Here is an 8,537-nt window from a genome sequence, read left to right as displayed (position 1 = left end):
TGTTCTGTGTAAAATGTTCTTCTAATGTGACGTATTAACAAATCTAGAACATTTCACCTGCAACATTTTGAGGATGTTATTGAGGTAACATATTATATAATGTTGCAAATATAACATTCGCACAATGTTTCAATAAAACACATGAAGAACATTCTCTCAGCAACATTAGGAAAACGCTATAAGAACATGATTGAGGTTTGAGGTGATGAAATGTTCTGTATAAAATGTTCTTCTAATGTGACGTATTAACAAATCTAGAACATTTAACCTGCAACATTTTGAGGATGTTTTGAGGATGTTATTGAGGTAACATATTATATAATGTTGTAAATATAACATTCGCACAATGTTTCAATAAAACAAAGGAAGAACATTCTCTCAGCAACATTAGGAAAATGCTATAAGAACATGATTGAGGTTTGAGGTGATGAAATGTTCTGTGTAAAATGTTCTTCTAATGTGACGCATTAACAAATCTACAACATTTAACCTGCAACATTTTGAGGATGTTTTGAGGATGTTATTGAGGTAACATTATATAATGTTGTAAATATAACATTCACACAATGTTTCAATAAAACACATGAAGAACATTCTCTCAGCAACATTAGGAAAACACTATAAGAACATCACTGTGGTTTGAGGTGATAAAATGTTCTGTATAAAATGTTCTTCTAATGTGACGTATTAACAAATCTAGAACATTTCACCTGCAACATTTTAAGGATGTTTTGAAGATGTTATTGAGGTAACATATTATATAATGTTGTATATATAACATTCGCACAATGTTTCAATAAAACACATGAAGAACATTCTCTCAGCAACATTAGGAAAACGCTATAAGAACATGATTGAGGTTTGAGGTGATAAAATGTTCTGTAAAAAATGTTCTTCTAATGTGACGTATTAACCACGATAGAACATTTTACCTAAACATTTTGAGGATGTTGTTGAGGTAACATTATATAATGTTGTCAATAAAACATTCGCACAATGTTTCAATAAAACACATGAAGAACATTCTCTCAGCAACAGTAGGAAAACGCTATAAGAACATCACTGTGGTTTGAGGTGATGAAATGTTCTGTGTAAAATGTTCTTCTAATGTGACGTATTAACAAATCTAGAACATTTAACCTGCAACATTTTGAGGATGTTTTGAGGATGTTATTGAGGTAACAGATTATTCAAAGTTGTAAATATTCACTAATTTTTTTATAAATATTCACTATTATTCATTCCTTAAATTGAACAATCTCAGAACTAACATTATATTGTATTATTAAACTTGAGTTCTCAATGTACTATTGAAATTAATTTCTGCACATTTTAATGTTTTCTTTTTTTCTACAATTGAAGAGTTCAGATGCAAAAGCCTGTGCAAGTGGCATCTGAAATTTTCTTCTTAAATTAGCATTTTTGTCAAGCTTGTATGTTTAGGTTCAGTAAATTTCACTTTAATGGCAATTAATAGGTCCTTTTCATTGCCATTAAAGTGTAATAAGCTTGATAAACAAGCTTGTTTTATAAGAAAATTTCAAATGGCACTTAAAGGCTTTTGCATCTGAAGTCTTCAATTATTATTGTACATAACTGATATAGCATTGCATTAGCAACAATTTCCTTCACTGTTTTGTTTCTTTACGCTTTATTAAAAGAAAAAAAAGAAAGAAAGAAACTTCCCCCCAATGTTCAAGACATGGTTAGCTTGGTTTATGTAAGAATGGAGAATATACAATATTGCCACAATGTTCCATAATAAAGGAGTAACATTATCAAAACAACATTTGTAAAATGTGGATATTATTCCAGATTGTGATGAAGTTTGGGCCAGATCATCATTACATCTGGCACTTCTGTTTTGGTTCTGGGTCTGGCTGGCATCATGTTTTTAACACCATTGTGTGAAACAGCATTGGGCTGAACTCAAAAGAAACAAAATATAATAAGATACAAAATATAATAAGAAACAAAAGATGAAATGCATTATTTTAGCTGAACACTGGCTTGACTGCAAAAGTGAGATGAATTCTGGGGGAAGGGAAAGTCTCGTATTTGGCTGAACCGTTGCGTGAACGTGTTTACCATAGGGCAGGGATGGGCAACTTTGATATTGACGAGGGCCAACATTTTTTCTCCTTGATACCAGGGGGCCAGATTACTAATCCACACTCGCACCTTTTACACTGTCTTACTCAATTTACTTTTTACTAAGGGAAATTAATGTATAATTAATGTCATTTGTTTTGAAAGATTGTATTAACTGTAGCCTAACACAAATGGGGAAACTTTGTTTTCAGTTGGCAATCAATATTAAAGGGATAGTTCACCCAAAAAATTTAAATTCTGTCATCATTTACATACCCTCAAGTTTCTGTTGAACAAAGAAGATATTTTGAGGAATGTTTGTAACCAGGTTGCTTTTGGACTAATACTATGGCAGTCAATGGTGCCCCAGAACTGTTCAGTTTCCCACATTCTTCAGAATATCTTCTTTTGTGTTGAACAGAACAAATACATTTATACAGGTTTGGAACAACTTGAAGGTGTGTAAATAATGACATTTTTATTTTTGGGTGAATTATCCCTTTCATTTCTTTATTAACAATAACATCTCAATGGCATTTTCTGTAAATTTGCAACAAACAAATGTACAGTCTATTTTTGATTACAAGGTTAGAGAACATTTTCAACTCAGCCTCGTTAAAAAGTGCTTATTTTAAAATATGACAATCTACTGGGTGTTTACAGGAGACGAGAGGCGCTGATTGGGCCATGGTAAATCGACGCGTAAAACCACCAATCACAGCGTGCTTTTCTCGTGACGTAGGGACATTTGAAATTGACGAACAGCGCGAATGGTGGTTGAAGAAATTGGCACAAAATGTCCCTGGTCTGATTGTCTTTTTGACAGAAAAAGCGAGTAGGCTACGGACTCGTTCACAAACAGAGTCGCGGCAGATACAGAGTTGTGATGGAGGATGTTTTACCCGCTGGGACAGTTTGTGGCCCGAACAACAGAACTGTCTCCTGGTCAACGGAACTCTGCCTTCAACAATAAATAATGGAATGTAAGTTTTTAAATGTCTTTTTCAGTTTACATCTTTCGTTTATCCTTTACGTATACACTAAAATCCGTTAGATATTTCTTAGAATGACATGACAATTACATTAATTGTGGGTGTATAGCCTACTGCTTTAGAATAACAGCTAACTTAGATTTGTTTTCATCCAGAATCCAAACGGCCTACTTAAATATGGACACTGATGATGCAACAAAAAGTCTTCATTTACAACAAAGGTACTTTAATCCGTCGTTATGCGATATTGTGTTCTATATGCATACGGATACTGTACATTTGCTACTTAAAAGTGTTAATCTGATTATTTCTTTTGAACTTAAATAATAATATTTAAGTAATTCATAAAGATATGTTGAAATTTACCTGCAAAAGTGAATGGGAGGATATGGGTAAGTGGTTTTGTAAGTTTTGTTGTAAATCTTATAGAATGTCCTTTAGGAAAAGTTTGTAGTAATTATTTACTAATATTTGAACAAAATTAGTAAATGTTGGTTTAAGAAATGCAACATATTGTTAACCTATTTGAACGTTATTATTATTATTAATATTATTATGTTTTCCTCCTAGACTAAATTTTTTAACCCTTAAAGGATTAGTTCACTTTCAAATTAAAATTAGCCCAAGCTTAAAGTCCAAAATTCGCATGCGAAACTTTTACGTTAAAAAATAAATTTGACCTCACGTTATGTCAATTGCGTTTGCACACTGTCTCCGAATCTTTCGTCCGTCAAAAATATATTCGGATCAGGTTCGATTTTCTGCGTTTTTCGCATCTGTGGCATGCATTTTGAGAGACGTTTTGACAATTCAGAGCCACCGTACGTGAACGCAAAAATCCAGAATGCCATCTGACAAGTTGATCCACGTCTTCTACAGCACAAAACAGCAGCACTTAATGACAAACAACATGTGGAATACAAAGATTCAGGTTGTGCCAGTAGTAAAGCATCAAACTGAACATCCTGAAGTAAACTTTGAAACGCTCGGGATAATCCCACAGCTCCTTGATGAGGTGGAACTCTCCTTTCTCTCTATGCAATCTCGGAATTGAATGGATCCAATATTTCCTCTTTCTTTTTCTCTTTTTAAGAAGAGAGGAGACGACTAAATCGTGCTCACAGCTTGAAGGCTTCATTTTGTATTGTTTTTCTTTATTTCTTTTTTTCTTTTTCCGCAACGCATTCATTTTTACGCATCGGACTCAGTGTGCAAGGTCTCTGTGCGTGACGCTTTTTTAGGATTACGAATACGAAAAAACGCATGCAAAAATTTCGGACTCAGTGTGCAAAGGCCTTTACTCATAGGTTTATATGACTTTCTTGCTTCTAACGAAGACAATCAGAGAAATATTAATAAATATCCTGACTCCTCTGAGCTTTATAATGGCAGTGAACAGGGTTCACGATTATGAGCTGAAGAAAGTGTATCCATCCACATCTATCCATCATAAACGTACTCCAAACGGCTCCAGGGGGTTAATGAAGGCCTTCTGAAGTGTGAAGCGATGCATTTGTGTAAGAAAAATATCCATATTTAACAAGTTATGAAGTAAAATATCTAGTGGTCTGGCCAAAGCTAGATATTTTACTTCATATACACCTAGGATGGCTTGGGTGAGTAAAGCTTGGTTTCATTTTCAAGCACCAAACACAGACCTTAAGACTGTTCTGAAGTTCAGTGCTATCATTTGTAACTGATCAGACTTAACAGTTGTCATATACAGTGTTATGCGTAAATTGGGCAACCCTTTGCAGAATCTGTGAAAATGTGAATAATTTTAACAGAATAGGAGAGATCATACAAATTGCATGCTATTTTTTATTTAGTACTGTCCTGAGTAAGATATTTTACACAAAAGATGTTTACATATAGTCCACAAGAAAATAAATAGCTGAATTTATGAAAATAACCCTGTTCAAAATTTTGGGAACCTTTGGTTCTTAATACTGTGTCATTACCCGGATGTTTTGTTTTTGTTTTGTTTTTTTTGATGATTGTTCATGAGTCCCTTGTTTTTCCTTAACAGTTAAAACTGCCCAATATTCCCAGACCCCTGACTCTTAATGCGTCGTGTTTCCTTCTGGAGCATCAGTGAATGTTTGAAACTTTTTTAATAGTTGAGTACCTTAGTTGTTCTCAGTATGAAAAGATGAATCTCAAAATCATACAGCCACTGCTGGAAAGGGTTCAAATATGCAGAAGATGCTTGAAAACTGAAGAATCTGCAGGAGCTGGAGGATTTTTCTGAAGAACAGAGCTCAGTTTAACTGCTCAGAACAAACAAGAGACTCATGAACAACCATCACAAAACACAAAAACAGTTGTGGATCATCCAGGTAGTGACACAGTGTTGAGAACTGGCAGTTGCAATTTTTTATCTCACAATTCTGAGAAAAGTCAGCCAAAAAAAAAAACAATTGCGAGAAAAAAAACATTGCACAATGACATTGACATTGTAACTCCCAATTGCGAGAAAATGTCAGCAGTTTATATTTTTTCTTATTCCATGGTGGAAACAAGCGTCCATGCGCACATACTGTAGCTCATATATAATGTGCAGATTGCAAACGGAAACCTCCAGGAACACAGAAACTTGTCAACTGTCCTATAACTTAACAATAACAAAACAGCATAGAAACTGAAAGTTATGGCATATATTTATCTTTCTGCTTTTAAAGTAACTAAAACCTACAACTTCACTATTAGCAAAGAGATGCTACACTGGTAGGATTAATTCACACACACGGTTGTTCTCGCTGATGCATTCAAATACAGTGCTACTTTATCTGTATCTAAATGAAAAGAAAAGCAGAAATCTGTAAGAGATGTAACGATCCATAGACAAAATAACTGATGAAAACTAGCTATGTCGTAGCAATAGAATTGTTTGCACCGTTTTGCTGCAGCTCTGCACAAGTTGACTCGAGTTCGAGTCTCGGTTCGAGGTTCATGCTTTTCAAGCCAACATCAAAGTTTGTAGTTGTGTTATTAACAAAATGGATTAAGTAGATGTGTTTTAAATAGCAAACAGAGTAGATACTTAAAGTATTATATCTATTGAATATCAATATTGTTTGTGATCTTAAAATGTAATATGTATTTTGTTTACACTGTTGTATGCTCCTCTGTTATAGGCTCTGAGGAAAAATTCTACACACAGACGCTCTACACACATAGACGGCTCAATGCTGCTAACTGGCAGAGCAGCTGGAAAACTAAAAGACAAGAAAACTAGAACATTAATACGGATGACTGTATTATTTTTCTGCAAGAACCAGGTCAAGCAAAGACAGTGATGAGCACTCAGAGCAAACACAGCAGTCAGACGCAGGATTACACACTGGACTTTAGAGTTCTTCAACATGTGATGTTGGACATTTACTGTTTCTAGAATTAATAATTTATGTGGATGCCATTTTATAGACCTGTTAGATTTTGTTTTATTTTTGAGATTAATAAAATTGTATGTTATAGCTTTTTCTTTCTTTCTTTTTTCTTTTTTGAATATTTAGGAGAACATTCTGGGAACAAAAATAAAACTTCCTGCTAAAAAACTTTATAAGAATGTTAGAGGATGATGTTCTAACAATGTTATGACTAAACATTCATAGAAGGTCATCGCAAAACTTTTTTAGAGTGTTTTGTAGAGAATGTTATCTTACCTTTTAGAAGAACATTCTAAGAACAAAAATAAAATTTCCCACTACAAACTTTATAAGAATGTTAGGGGATAATGTTTTAACAATGTTATGACTAAACATTTTTAGAATGTTTTTTAGAGAATGTTATCCTAACATTTAGAAGAACATTCTGGGAACTAAAATAAAACTACCCGCTAAAAACATTATAAGAACGTTAGGGAATAATGTTCTAACAATGTTATCGCTAAACATTTTTAGAATGTTTTTTAGAGAATGTTATCCTAACATTTAGAAGAACATTCTGGGAACTAAAATAAAACTACCCGCTAAAAACATTATAAGAACGTTAGGGAATAATGTTCTAACAATGTTATCGCTAAACATTTTTAGAATGTTTTTTAGAGAATGTTATCCTAACTTATAGAAGAACATTCTGGGAACTAAAATAAAACTACCCGCTAAAAACATTATAAGAACGTTAGGGAATAATGTTCTAACAATGTTATCGCTAAACATTTTTAGAATGTTTTTTAGAGAATGTTATCCTAACATTTAGAAGAACATTCTGGGAACTAAAATAAAACTACCTGCTGAAAACATTATAAGAACATTAGGGAATAATGTTCTAACAATGTTATCGCTAAACATTTTTAGAATGTTTTTTAAAGAATGTTATCCTAACTTACAGAAGAACATTCTGGGAACTAAAATAAAACTACCCGCTAAAAACATTATAATAACGTTAGGGAACAATGTTCTAACAATGTTATCGCTAAACATTTTTAGAATGTTTTGTAGAGAATGTTATCCTAACTTACAGAAGAACATTCTGGGAACTAAAATAAAACTACCCGCTAAAAACATTATAATAACGTTAGGGAACAATGTTCTAACAATGTTATCGCTAAACATTTTTAGAATGTTTTGTAGAGAATGTTATCCTAACTTATAGAAGAACATTCTGGGAACTAAAATAAAACTACCCGCTAAAAACATTATAAGAACAATACATGATAATGTTCTCAGAACATTTTTAGAACAAAAAATTTCTAGCTGGGACTGGTGATTCTAACGGCCGCTGAAGTGACGCGATGACTTTACCAGTCAGCGATTGACTGTTATTTAGAAGGCGGGACTTATTCCGCCATATTGCACGTTACACTTTCTCCCATTCAAAACAATACGAGTGACACATTTTTATTTGCGATCACAAGAACGCAAAAAACAACTCCAGTAAGGCTTTTAAATCCAAAGGCTTACACATTTAGAAATATATTGATAACATACCCTATGTTTACGTCACTTTTCTGAGCATTTCTATTTATTTTCCTCTAAATTATGCAATGATTGCTATCCGAGGATGTTTGCACGATCTCTCCATCTATCTATCCTGGGGGGTATTCCAGAAAGCAGGTTATGTGACATACCTGTGTATGTTTAAGAGTAAGTAAGTGGATAACCTCAGCTTTCGGTTCCAAAAACGGAGGTAACTTTTAGGGTATGTAAGTAACCATAGCAACTTGCTCTCTGAACATAACCTGCAGGTTATGTTAAAGGGGTAGTTAGTTTAAGAGGAATTCAGATGCATGTTATATTATCAATATGGTTATATTAATGTATCAAAATTTGTTATATAGTTACAGTTATATACACAATGTTATATTATACAATATATAACTGTTTATTCAATTCTAATATATGAATGTATTTTATTGTCATCTCACACATGGATCTGCTTTTTATCCTTTATAACAGGACATTTTCTATGCTATAATTTCTATAATAAAATACATATCATATATGTGATATC

At 33.2% G+C, this 8,537-nt stretch overlaps 1 long non-coding RNA gene across 1 annotated transcript; it reads left to right on the top strand.

Annotated features, from left to right (window-relative positions):
• The first annotated feature begins 2,580 nt into the window (after positions 1-2,580).
• Positions 2,581-6,791, top strand: LOC125247536. Its single transcript, XR_007180109.1, has 3 exons — positions 2,581-3,074; positions 3,239-3,304; positions 6,221-6,791. It is a non-coding gene; the product is annotated as an uncharacterized LOC125247536 (long non-coding RNA).
• Positions 6,792-8,537: the final 1,746 nt, after the last annotated feature.

Source organism: Megalobrama amblycephala, linkage group LG15, assembly GCF_018812025.1.
Source record: "Megalobrama amblycephala isolate DHTTF-2021 linkage group LG15, ASM1881202v1, whole genome shotgun sequence".
In the NCBI taxonomy this organism is placed as follows: domain Eukaryota; kingdom Metazoa; phylum Chordata; class Actinopteri; order Cypriniformes; family Xenocyprididae; genus Megalobrama; species Megalobrama amblycephala.
The sequence above is the reverse complement of the archived record's forward strand: the minus strand, read 5'-3'. Positions and strand labels throughout refer to the sequence as shown.